The sequence below is a fragment of the Suncus etruscus genome, chromosome 3 (genome assembly GCF_024139225.1).
Source record: "Suncus etruscus isolate mSunEtr1 chromosome 3, mSunEtr1.pri.cur, whole genome shotgun sequence".
NCBI classification, from domain to species: domain Eukaryota; kingdom Metazoa; phylum Chordata; class Mammalia; order Eulipotyphla; family Soricidae; genus Suncus; species Suncus etruscus.
The window spans coordinates 91,899,572-91,913,732 of NC_064850.1; the positions used below are offsets into that span (position 1 = coordinate 91,899,572).

At 40.6% G+C, this 14,161-nt stretch overlaps 1 pseudogene; it reads left to right on the top strand.

Moving 5' to 3' along the window:
• The first annotated feature begins 13,797 nt into the window (after nt 1-13,797).
• LOC126005431 (uncharacterized) lies at nt 13,798-13,904 on the top strand (annotated as a pseudogene).
• The last annotated feature ends 257 nt before the right edge of the window (nt 13,905-14,161 follow it).

A 14,161-nucleotide genomic window follows, 5' to 3' on the forward strand; every position in this document is an offset into this window, starting at 1 on the left:
ATGGTACTGAGAAGTCAGGATATAGATTCCATTATTCATGGTGCACACAGGACTCTCTCAAAAATCTTAATTTAGAACTACAGTATTTTTAGAACAGCAAGTTTACCATAGAAATTTTTCCCAGTTCCACCCCTCTTGAGCTGTAGATGAGAAGCAGAACAGAGTGGTTCAGTGACTAGTCCAGGGTCATTCAGAACCTCGGATAATCAGGCCTGCTAACTCCCATTTACACTTCTCTCTAACAAGGGTCTCAAACTCGCGGCCCCTGAGGGTCGCAAAACAGCCCTCCATACAACATTTGTGATCCTGCCCTAGAAGAATCTTTTTTTATTTTGTTTTGTTTTAGTTGTTTGGGTCAAACCCCCCAATGTTCATGCCTCCTTGGCCCCCAGGTAAATTGAATTTGAGACCCGCCTGCTCTAGGGACCAATGGTTAAACTGCATCTATGTGACCTCGTTATATATATTTGAAGGAACTAGAAAAAATATCACAAGAAATAAAATGTCTATGGAACTTTGTAGAGCTCCACTATTCTTTAAGAGCCTGGATACATAAAGGAGGCTGAGCATCAGGAGCACAGAGCAGATGTTCAAGCAAGGGGATGGCCGCCAGTCCTGGGCTGAGACAAGCTCTCTCCCTCCCTGAGCTTGTGCCGTAGCCACTGACCAGCCCAGGCAACTTCTTTCATTATTCTAGTGATTTTTCAACTTGCCTCTTCAAAAGTCATCTTTCAAAAATCTTAAATACATAAACAAAACAAACACAAAAACCTTTAAATGAAAAACCTTTTAGATTGACTTATTTAGAGTAAATATGTTCATTTATTTAGATTTTAGGGGAGGGCTGGAGTCATACCCAGCCGTACTTGAGGCCTGACCAAACAGTGAGGGACCTGTTGTGCTTAGGATAGAAATGGGGCCCACTGCATGCAATGCAAGTGCCCTAACCCCTGACTTACTTGTCTGACCCCCTGAAAAGTCTTAGCTCTATAGCACAACTGGGAAGATGGTACATAATTTCTTACATCCTGTTTCCTTTCCTAGAATCTTCTATTAGTTAAGGTACATTTGTTGCCATTAATGAACCAATTAACATTTCCTATTAAAGTCTACCCTCAGTGAACTTTGGCTTGGTGGCAAAAGTACCTGTCTCACAAACATGTGACCTCAAGTTCAAGTTCCAGTGCCACCTACATGCACCTGGCAGCTATAATGACCTCAGGGCTGTAGCTCAGTGTTGGACCTCTAGGCACTATAGCCAATGTGCAACTAAAGCATGCAATCCAGGCTGAAGAACTATCAGAACAGAGTAAGAAACAGCTGACTGGAGTGTGAGCCCCCAGTGAGCACATGTGTAAGCAGCACAGTGAGCCCCTGCACAGGATAAGATTCCAGTGACCCAAGAACATGAAAACTGAGGTTTGAAACATCCCAAACACATCACGTCAAAGAGGAAAAATACTAAAAAAAAAAAAAAAAAAAAAAAAAAAAAAAGAGTCTGTATGTATTCAGAGTTTCTTAGTTTCTTCTTCCTAATGCCCTTTTCAGGTCCAAAACCTCGCTTAAGTTACCACATTCCATGCCATTATGTTGTTACATTATTAGTCTCTATGGGCTCTCTCAGAGTTTTGAAAGCCTTTGCTTTGGATGACCTGGGCCATTTTAAGGAAGTTAATCAATTATTTTATAGAATTTGCCTCAGTAGAGATTTGCTTATTGTATATATTTTCATGACTCACTGGGTTTGGAAAAGAGGTTGAGTACTTAGGGGATGAGTGATCAATCATAACATGGAGCTTCACTAAGACTGTGCAGATTAACCCTGATCAGTGGGGCAAGGGTCCTAGTTTCCCCTCTTTGGGAGGAAGTCACTGGTAGAGCCTACACTTTGAGTGAAGGAATTAGACTTTAGCCTCTTTAAGGATAAAGTTAAAATTCTTAGAATTTACATAGATTAAATTCTTTTTCATGTCTATTCTTCCTTGTTTACTTATTCTCAATCCCAATATGAACTCACAAATACTAATCTTATATTTTGTGTTATAATCCAGAATTACTTATTTTCTTGGTCTAACTCTTCCAGCTTTTGCCACCAGAAGCTCTTTCAGTGGGTTCCTATTAGGACAGATCACATCATCATATCTGTTTTTTATTTTGTACTTCCTTACTTTTGGGAGCCATAAAGAAAAAATTTCCAGTTCTAGAATTGGCGAAGAATCTTTTAAAGTCAGCATTTGGGGTGTCAAAATTGGGAGTGAGATAGTATAGGACAATGACAAACATTTGATCATGGACTACAGAACTTATCAACAAACAATAGGGTGAGGAAAAAAAATCCATGATTTATTTAACACTTTTTTCCCTCTGAGTTTTTGGGCTATATACAGGCAGTGCTCAGGGTTATTCCTGGCTCTGCACTGAGGAATCACTCCTGGAGGGCCTGGGAGATCATATGGGAGTGATTATATGAGAGATAATATGGGAGATTACATGGGAGATCACATGAACCCAGGTCAGCCATGTACAAGTCAAGTGTCGTACCTGCTGTGCTATTGCCCAGCCCCTTATTTAGCAATTTAAATTAAAATCTTTTAACACTTTAAATAAAAATCTACCTTTTTATAGCAAGTTAAAGTCTATCTCTTTAAAAGCATTAAGTTAAAAAAAATGCTCATCAGAGAAAACTTGAGAAATAAAGAGAGGAAAAAATATAACCAAAATAACTTAGAGCCTTATACCTAAAAAATATCCAAAGTTAACTGCATTGGTGTTAATTATATTTTTAAAATTTGCAGGAAGAAAACCAAATGAAGCAAATATGCCAACTATTAGTAGTGGTTAATTCTGGGTAGTGAGAATAAATGTTTTCTTCTTTGCACTCTCCATAGTTTTCAAATAAGCTATAAAAATCCCTTTTTTATTTGATTACAAAAATAATAACCCGATTAGTGGCAAAAAAAAACTCTGAAAAATATGGGAAAACGCAAAAGACAAACACATAGAAAAATAAATACTAATGCTCACATATCAGTGTGTATGTATGTGTACAGTATGTATACAAATATTTATGTCACCTATCGTATTTGCCAGAGTATAAGACGACTGGGCGTATAGACGATCCCCTAATTTTTGCAGTTAAAACATAGGTTTAGGCCTATATTCGCTGTATCAGACAGAACATTCCTGTGCTGCAATTGTATGTACCACAGTGAGCCAATCAAACAAGCAAAGGTTCAAAGGTTATACTGTAATAGACTTCCTCTCTGACTCTGGCCAATCTGAGCAGGCTTTTGACAGTGTAGATTCGGGTCCAGAACACTGTCTAATTTGCATGCATAAAAAGCCTGCTTGGATTGGCTGAGTTAGAGAGGCGGTCCGAGCAGCCTTGCTGTGATTGGTGCAGGATCGAGTTGGAAAATTCGTTTTGTGGCAATATTCAGACAATTTCGTTTAGTGGCATATTGAAACATTTTTCGGGATATACTTGGCATATAAGAGACCCCCGATTTTCAGTTGACATTTTTGTTTCAAAAGTCGTCTTATACGCCGGAAAATAGGGTACTTACACAGATCATGATTTTTTTTTTTAATTTTTGGACCATATCCGGTAACGCAACTCATGACTTGGGGGACCATATGGGACTCAGGAGGATGGAATCTCAGACTGTCCTAGGTTAGTACGTGCAAGGCACTGCTTGTGCCACCGCTCTGGCCCCTACATCATGATTTTTTACATGTGAATAGTTTCCCAATCAGTTTGACTTTTTTTTTGGGGGGGGGCACACCCTGTGATGCTCAGAGTTACTCCTGGCTATGAGCTCAGAAATTGCTCCTGGCTTGGGGGACCACATGGGGTTTTTTGTTTTATTTTATTTTTATTTTTATTTTTTTTGGTCACACCCGGCAGCGCTCAGGGGTTACTCGTGGCTCCCCGCTCAGAAATCGCTCCTGGCAGGCTCAGGGGACCATATGGGGTGCCGGGATTCGAATCAATGACCTCCTACATGAAAGGCAAACACCTTACCTCCATGCTATCTCTCCAGCCTCGGGGGACCACATGGGACGCCAGGATCAAACCAACGTCCATCCTGGATCAGCGGAGTGCAAGGCAAATGCTCTTCCTCTGTGCTATGGTTCTGGCTCCTCAGTTTGACTAGAGTTACCTTACTATATCTTCTTGTACACCCGTGCTAATTTTATTCTTGTGAACTTACTGGTGTTCATTTCAACTGGTTTATTTATTTATTTATTTATTTATTTATTTATTTACTTACTTATTTATTTTGGTTTTTGGGCCACACCCGTTTGACGCTCAGGGGTTACTCCTGGCTATGTACTCAGAAATCGCCCCTGGCTTGGGGGGATCATATGGGACGCCGGGGGATCCGACCATGGTCCGTCCTACACTAGCGCTTGCAAGGCAAACACCTTACCTCTAGCGCCACCTTCCCGGCCCCATTTCAACTGGTTTTTATTTGGCTTATTTTTTTTTTTTTTTTTGGTTTTTGGGCCACACCCGGTAACGCTCAGGGGTTACTCCTGGCTATGCACTCAGAAGTTGCTCCTGGATTGGGGGACCATATGGGACACCGGGGGATCGAACCGCGGTCCGTCCAAGGCTAGCGCAGGCAAGGCAGGCACCTTACCTTTAGCGCCACCGCCCGGCCCTTATTTGGCTTATTATAAACAAAAATTGATAGCTAAGACTTTGCACATTTCAAGGATTAATCATGGATTCTAAGAATGGGGTCTGTTGGGTCAAAAGATTATATATATATATATATATATATATATATATGTATATGTATGTATGTATGTTCAAGGCTTTGATACATTTTGTGAAACTGCCCCACAGGCAGACTAAATCAGTTTACATTTTCCAAAAGCTTGAAACAGTTTATATTTCTCTAACCCTGTCTGGGCTTTTTTCCTGGCTTAGCTTTTGCTTCTCTCTTTTGTAGATGGGGACTTCGAGATGCTATCAGTGGTATGAAATTTAGTCTTTCCTTTTATGATTTCTTTTTTTGTGTGTGTTATTGCGTCTTTACTGCTTCCTCCACACAACATATTAAACTTCTCCTACTTACATTGCTAGTTTTGTGATTTTGTAATCTGTTTTGCTATTTTATCAAAGTTACACATATTTCTTGTTGTTTTGGTTGGTTCACATTTCTTGTTGGGTCACACCCAGCAGTGCTCAGGATTTACATTTGGCTGTGTTCAGGAATCACTCCTGGAGGAACTCAGTGGACTCTATGGGATGCTGGGGATAGAACGTGGGCCAGTGTGTGTAAGGCAAAATACCCCACTCACTATACTATACTATTGTTCCAGGCAAGTTACCCATATCTTAATAAAACAAGGTTATTTAGGCCCCATTTCACTGCCTTTTCAACTCTGCTTGTATCTTCGAAGGATGAGGGTACGATACCTACTTCCTCTAAATAAAACTCTTGCACTACTACTTCTTGACTGTTAAGTTTTAGGCACTAGCTTTGGCTTTTTATTCTAGAAGATGAAGATTTAAAGAAAACAAAAAGGCTCCTGGTTTTCACCCTGATAATACTATGGCATAACCTACATACAACTCAGCTGGGTTTGGGTTAGTTCAACACTGAGTAGAGTACCAGAAGCAGAACATGATTTGCTTCCCTTCCTCTCTGCATGTGGCAGCCAGCAGACTATTCCGCCTCTGAGAGAACCCAAGACTACCAACCCACAATGCGCATCACACCAAGCCAAATCCAAAGTTCTAAGTTGTGGGATACAATTTGTTCAGTCTCAGGTCCACAAGTTAACCATATACTCTCACACACATACAAGTACATAACCCATCACAGTCCCCACTACCAAGCCCAAAGTCCTAAGTTGTGCGTAAAATTGGTTGTGCAGCAATACAAAACTGGTAACAATGCAGAAAGCCGGGCTTTGCCTATGCCTAAAATGAATCAACCTCACCTCTTTAAATTAGTTCAATTTTCTATGTACTGGTCTCTAATTTAGTCTCAGTTGTCTAAGGCTACTTTTGATGTGTTCATTCACCATTCAAGTATTTTCATGACTTTGGCAGTAGTGCCTGCTAGGTATTTTGATCTGCTGCAGTCTGAATGTGTGCCACTATCCTAGTGTGGTTCACAGCTGCTTCCAATATCCTCACACCGATTCCTGGAACCTTTCTCCTAGATGTTTTTCACACCTGAATTCGATATCTTCCTATTTCTTGGTTTATTTTTTTCATCTGGGCAGGGAAAAGGTGTATGTGGGTGATAATTTCTGAGATGGCACAATTAAAATCCCTTTTATTGTACTCGCACACCTAGTACTGCTGGGTTTTGCCAGATAAACAAAAATCAAAACAAATATTAGTGTTTTTTTTTTGTTGACTTCTTCCCTTCCTTTTTTTTGTTTTTGTTTTTTTTGTTTTTGTCTTTTGAATCACATCCAGCAGCACTCAGGGGTTACTCCTGGCTCTATGCTCAGAAATCACTCCTGGCACGCTGAAATTTGAACCGCCATCTTTCTGCATGCAAGGCAAACGCCCTACCTCCATGCTATCTCTCCGGTCCCGCCTTCCTTCTTTTTATAAAATTCATATAATGCTAAAGCTGTCTATTTTTTCAACATTCCCTCCCTCCCTCCCTTCCTCACTCCTTCCTTCCTTCCTTCCTTCCTTCCTTCCTTCCTTCCTTCCTTCCTTCCTTCCTTCCTTCCTTCCTTCCTTCCTTCCATTTTAGGGCTACACCCTGTGTTGCTCAGGGGTTACTCCTGGCTCTGATCTCAGAAATCACTTCTGGCAGGTTCGGGGACCATATGGGATGTCAGGGATTGAACCTGGGTCAGCAGCATGCAAGGCAAATGTCCTACCACTGTGCTATTGCTACAGTTCCTTTCAACATTTTCTTATCTTTAAATACTACAGAATATTATTCTTTTCATTTCAGAGTTTTGTTTTGTTTTTTTATTTTCAGGATAGATGTCCTTCTATGGTACCTGGTTTAATTTCATGGATGTCATTTTTTTGGGGGGGGGGTGTCCACCTAATGATGTTCAGGAGTTACTCTTGGCCCTGTGCTCAGGAATTACTTCTGGTAGTGCTTATGGGGCCCTATGGGATGCTTGGGATCAAAGCTGGGTTGTTTATATGCAAGCAAATGCCTTACCTGCTATACTATGAATCTGGCTCCAATTTCACAAATGTGTTATCAGAGAATTTTTTTGTTTGTTTTTAGGCCACATCTGGCAGCCCTCAGGAGTTACTCCTAGTTCCTGGCTAGAGGGCCATATAGGATGCTGGGGATCCCTGTGTCTGTGTCTGTCCTGGATCAGCCGCATGCAAGGCAAACACCCTACCTCTGTGCTACTGCTCCAGCCCCTTATCAGAGAATTTTAATGAGAACTTCTAAACTAACTTTTTTTCCTTGATAATCTGAGTTCCCTTCAAGTTGTCCTTTTCCTTTCTCCTCATTCATTTTTAGTCTCCACTTTTCACACAAAACACCTCTTTGGGCAAGTGTCACTACTCAACTGTCTATTCAGATAAGTGAATGGAAATGAAAAACTGACTAGAAGCTCGTATATGAGAGGGAAATTTGTATTCCTAGGTTTGGTAATATGGCTGAGTGGTTTTGTGGGGAACCTGAAGTCACTATCTGAGAAGGGAAGACCCTCAAGAGCCTTCCTTCCTTCCTTCCTTCCTTCCTTCCTTCCTTCCTTCCTTCCTTCCTTCCTTCCTTCCTTCCTTCCTTCCTTCCTTCCTTCCTTCCTTCCTCCCTTTCTCCCTCCCTCCCTCCCTCCTTCCTTCCTTCCTTCCTTCCTTCCTTCCTTCCTTCCTTCCTTCCTTCCTTCCTTCCTTCCTTCCTTCCTTCCTTCCTCTCTATTTCTTTTTCTTCCCTTCCTTCCTTTTTTTTTTTTTTTTTTTACAAGCACAGGGGTAAGCCTCATTGCTTGCAACTCCCACAACCCTAACAGAATAGCTGGAGATTCTCACCTGCTTCTTCCTTTATTTATTTTATATTTATTTAAACACTGTGATTACAAACATAACTGTAGTTGGGTCTTAGTCACAAATTTTTGCCCCCCCTTTTTCTTTTCTTTTCTTTTTTTTTTTTTTTTGTGGTTTTTGGGTCACACCCGGCAGTGCTCAGGGGTTATTCCTGGCTCCAGGCTCAGAAATTGCTCCTGGCAGGCACGGGGGACCATATGGGGCGCTGGGATTCGAACCGATGACCTCCTGCATGAAAGGCAAATGCCTTACCTCCATGCTATCTCTCCGGCCCCCTTCTTTTTTTTTTTTTTTTTTTTAACCTTCAAACAGAAACACATAACTTGAACCACCTTGTTCTGCCTCACAAATTGAGGGGGGATAAAATGGAGGGCACCAAGACCAAACAGTCATATGAACACCGAGTAGAAATAAAAAATGATCAGACCTGAACACCAAATTCAAATTCACAGAAGGGACCACTTACACTAGCAGCCCAGGGGGTGGGGGAGGGAGCAAAGGTGGGGTGATATGGGATGCAGGCTGGGAACAGGGATGGAGGGAATGCTCCTGATTCAATGTCACTATGTACTGAAATAGTACTGTGAATGATTGTAATCCACTTTGGTCAAAATAAAAATTATTAATAATTAAAAAAAAACCATTCACCAGTGCAACATTCCCACCACCAATTTCTTAAAACCCATAGGTAAGTGAGACTATTTTGTCTGTGTCTCTCTCCCTCTGTCTTATTTCACTCAGCATAATAGTTTCCATGTCCATCCATGTACAGAAAATTTCATGACTTCATCTCTCCTGATAGCTGTGTATATGTACCACAGTTTCTTTAGACATTCATCTACTGAAGGGCATCTTGATTGTTTCCAGAGTCTGGCTATTGTAAATAGTGCTGTGATGAATATAGGTGTGAGGAAGGGATTTTTGTATTGCATTTTTGTGTTCCTAGGGCCTCGGTGGTGAACCTATGGCACGCGGGAAGGAGTCCACAATTAAGATATTCGGCGAGGTGGAAGGCGAGTATGCCTATGTCTGCTTTGCAGCTCACCTGGCAACAGGGTTGGAGTGGCCATGGGGAGGACTGGGCATTGTGCAGCAGTTTGGGCACTCGGGCTCAAAAAGGTTAGCCATCACTGTCCTAGGGAATATCCCTAGGAGTGGTATAGCTGGATCATATGGGAATTCAATTTCCAATTTTTTGAGGAATCTCAAAAATCTCAAGACTTTTCTTACTCCCGTGCCTGCAGGACTAAGGCCCAACTCAGCATTCTAGCTTCTGAAATAGAATAGGTCTGTGGGGATTGGCCACAGAAGGGAGGGATATGTCTCTGCGCTGTGTGCTGTGTGTAGGTGTTCTTCCCCTTTCACCTCCTGCTTTTCTGTGGTAGTTCTGCCCTTAATGATTCTTTAGGCTGCTCCATTTTCTGATGCCTGAAGCTCATGCCATTTGCATAACCTTGTAAGTTTAACACTTTAAGAATAAACAATTACAAATATGACAGTAGGCATGAAAATTAATGTTTAGAGAAAAAGCACAACAAATTACAACTTAGAAAAACTGACAATAGTTTGGACATCTGAGAATCAAGAATAACTTAATATTTTTATTAATCAGCTGCCTCCCATACCTCCTCTGTTTTTCTCCCCCAGTTTCTAGCCGACTGCCTCTTCCTATGACAGCTGGTAACACAATTTTCTTAGAGAAAAGATAGATAATTTACTCTTTCCTTGAGTAGTTGATTGAATTTTAAAAATTACTGACAGAAATTTTTTTATTTTATTATTAATATATAAATTTTAGGATTAATATAAAATTTAGGAAAATCCTATGCTTCTTTCATAAACCAACTGCAAAATTCAGGGCACACGTCAAGATATTTTATACAATGACTAATCTTAAATGCTCCCTGAATTAAGGAAAATAACAGGTTTGTCAGTGATGTCCTTGTAGGAGGGTATATTGTGTGTTTTATGGTATCTTTATTATTCATGTTAAATTCACTAGAAATTTAAATGTCTTATCAATGTTTTCAGATGATTTGCTCCTTTTCTTCATTAACTAGATTACCAGGTACTCATCACTCTTATTGAAAACCCACCTCTTTCTCTTATGAATTCCTACCTTTTGGTACAATCTGGTCTTTTTTTTTGGTTTTTGGGTCACACTTGGCGGTGCTCAGAAATCTGCTGGCAGGCATGGGGGACCATATAGAATGCCGGGAATCAAACCCTGGTCAGCCCTGGGTTGTCCCTATGCAAGGCAAACACCCTACCGCTCGCTATGTTATCTCTCCATCCCCAATATGGTAATGTTTTGTAACACTGCACCTGTTTTCAGAATAGCCTATTGATTTCACTACTCTTGTCCCTTTTGTTTTTTGTTCCATTAATATTTATCTAGTTTTTCCATTAGGTTTTAAACAAATTAAAAGATGACTAAAGCAGCTAGCCTCTACATATTCCTATATACAGTCTGTAATTTTCACTTGTTTTATTAATGTTTTTCTGTCTCTTTACAACCCAGTTATAACAGCTTGTTCCCTGGTTCTCCTCTAGCCCCATTCTTCCAATGGGCCAGACTACACCAAAACAGCTTGAGAGGTATGGTCAATGGAAGTTTTTTGACTTAGCATAGTTTAAATACATTGTTCCAAGTTCACAATAATACAGGCACATGTGAACACACAACTACAGTTCCTTCCAGAGATCTGGATAAGCTCCATGTAAGCAAGAGGCCCTGAAGCTTAAGCTTTATTAGTTTCACACAGTAAATCCACCTCTGTGTGCCCCACTATAAAAACTCCCTGTTTCACTCCCCGGGGTGAGGCACTTACATTCTTCTGCCTGGGTGAGGCTGGGACAGTGACCCAGTAAAATGGAGTTGGAGAAGAGATAAAAAGTGCCGAACTCATTCCAAAACAGCTGTAGCCAACCCACCGAAGCTGACACTTGGTTTCTACTACTTTGCAGGTCCCCAAGTTGCCGATTGCCTTCTCAAGAGTCTGTGATTTAGCTGGGTCAGTTTGTGGTGTACCCAGATGTCATTTTAGGATGTGACTTTCTCAGAACTGCTAGGTCAGAGATGTCAGGGGAGAGCATCTACTTCCCAAATGCTGCTGTTGATGTTCCATTTGTGAATTCATATCTTTTGAAGTTTGCCTTCCTCTTTGTTTATGTGTGTTTTATAGGATGTGTGTGAGATAAAGTATATGTATATAATCAATCTGACTTTTTTAGGTGGGGTACACCTGATAATACTCAAAGCTCTATGCTCAGAGATCACTCCTGGTGGGTTCAGAGACCAAATGTAGTGCTGGGAATCGAATCCCAGTCTGCTACATGCAAGGCAAGTACCCTGTCCTATATTTATTACTCTATTATATTTTTCTGGCCCCAATCTGACATTCTTACTTAGAGTCTGGCTTATTTCTTTTAAAAAGCAGCCTTAAGGAGCCAAAGTGACAGCACAGCGAATAGGGTGATTGCCTTGCACGTGACCAACTTAGTTTTGCCCCCTGGCATCCCATATGGTCCCGAGTCTGCCAGGACTAATTTCTGAGTATAGAGCCAGGAGTAACCCATGTGTCACCAGGTGTGGCCCCCAAACCAAAATAAATTTTAAAAAAAGCAGCCTTAATGAGATTAATTCAAATATAATAGTCATTCTTTTAAAGTGTACACTTTAGTGGTTTTGTGTATAGTCAGAGTGTTGTGCAACCACTGCCACCACTGTCTAATTTCAGATCATTTTCATCACCCCCAAAAGAAACCCATAATCTAATCATAGTCATTCTATATTTCTCCCTCCCCTCCCACCCTCTAATCCCTGGAAACCATTAATCTACATTCTGTTTCTATGAATTTGCCTATCCTGATCATTTAATACAAATAGTAGATTAGTGCCACAGGGCAGGTGGCCAAGAACCTTCATGGATCTCTGAACCTGATGGTACCAAGCTCTGGATACACTCTTTTTTTTCCTATACATACTTCCCTAAGGAAACAACTTATAAATCAGGTACAATAAATATATCACTCATCAAAATTTGTTGTACATTAATATCTTTGAATCACCACTGGTGATGGGCAGCTGAAATTTTGAAAATCAAAATCACAGTTCATGGTGGACAACTGTACAGACATTTTGTGATAGCTTCTTTCACTTAGCAAAATGTTTTCACTCATTTGGGGACATTGTTCATTGTATGGGCACATTACATTTAATTTAGCTCACTAGTTCTTTAGGTGATGGGCATTTGAGTTATTTCCAAATTTTGCCATGATGAGTGCAATTCACATATATGTATACCTTTTTATGAGGATATATATTTTTATAGCTCTTGGAAAGAGAAAAATCAGTAGTTCATATGCTGACTTTGGCCTGCCAGGCCCTCTTCCATAGTAACTGCACCATTTCATATTCTTACCAGCAACAAAGGGAGAGTTTCAAAATTTTCATTTCCTCACCATTACTTGTCATTAAAGAGTTTGAGGACAATTTCACTGAGAAGTGATAATGAGTTCCTTACCATGTGCTCTTCAGTCATTCATAATTCCTGCTTATAAGAAACAACTATTCGAGGCTGGAGAGATAGTACGGAGGTAAGGTGTTTGCCTTTCATGCAGAAAGTCGGTGGTTTGAATCCCGGCATCCCATATGGTCCCCCGAGCCTGTCAGGAGTGATTTCTGAGCATAGAGCCAGGAGTAACCCCTGAGCGCTGCCGGATGTGACCCAAAAAACAAAAAACAACAAAAAGAAGAAACAACTATTCATATTCTTTGCCTAATAAAAAATAGGCTATTTTTAATTAAGTTTCTATATAAAAGGGTTTTTTTTTTTTTTTTGGTTTTTGGGCCACACCCAGTAATGCTCAGGGGTTACTCCTGGCTATGCGCTCAGAAGTTGCTCCTGGCTTGGGGGACCATATGGGACACTGGGGGATCGAACCGAGGTCCGTCCAAGGCTAGCGCAGGCAAGGCAGGCACCTTACCTTTAGCGCCACCGCCCGGCCCCATAAAAGGTTTTTTTTCCATACATTCTGGTTCTAAGTTTCTAATCAGATACATGACTTTCAAATATTTTTTTCTCATTAGTGTTTTGTTTTGTTTTGTTTTGGGTCACACCCAGCAGTGGTCAGGAGTTACTCCTGGCTCTATGCTCAGAAATCGAGGGACCTTATGGGATGCCAGGATTCAAACTACTGTCCTGTATGCAAAGCAAATGCCCTACCTCCAAGCTATCTCTCTGGTCCCATCCTGTTGTTTTTTCTTATTGATCCATTGAAGCACAAAAGTTTTAGATTTTTCTGATTTATTTTTTTCTTTCATTGTTTGTGCTTTTCGTATTATATCTAAAAGTTCTTAGTCATTCTAAGATTACAGAAGATTCACCCATAAGCTTTCTTCTGAGAGTTGTATAGTTTTAATTCTTAATTTCTTTTCAGAAACTAGAGAGACAGCAGAACAGGTAAGGTACCGGCTTTGACCTCATATGTTCTCAGGAGTGATTCCTGAGCCAGGTGTGAAAAAGACTCTTCCCTTTCCCTTTGAGCAGTTTTGGCATCCTTGTTAAAAGTAAATCGACCAGGCCCTGAGAGATAGTACAGTGGTGTTTGCCTTGCAAGCAGCCGATCCAGGATTTAAGGTGGTTGGTTCGAATCCCGGTGTCCCATATGGCCTGCCAGGAGCTATTTCTGAGCAGACAGCCAGGAGTAACGCCTGAGCACCGCCGGGTGTGGCCCAAAAACCAAAAACCAAAAAAAAAAAAAAAAAAAAAAAAAAAAAAAGTAAATCGACCAATCACTCTCGGCCTTTTGGCTAAGATCAAATGTAGCATCTGTTCTTATCAATTTAGTATCTGTAAAATTTTCATAGAAGCCACACAGCTCAATAAACAAAACCAAAACATAATGTTCAACTAGCAACATTCAGTTTAGAAGACCTTTAGACAATGACAAAAGATTCTATTGCAAGACAAAATTGCTATGACAATTTTCACAAAATTTCTTTTAATGAAGTTTTAAAAATATAAACCACTCCATTCATTTGTATCAAGCAATAGTAAGTAAATTATTCCTACGTGACAAGGGGCAGGCTTCAGGGAGGTTGGAAAACTGATGATAAGGGTAGAGAGAATGTTACACTGGTGTTGGGATTGGTGC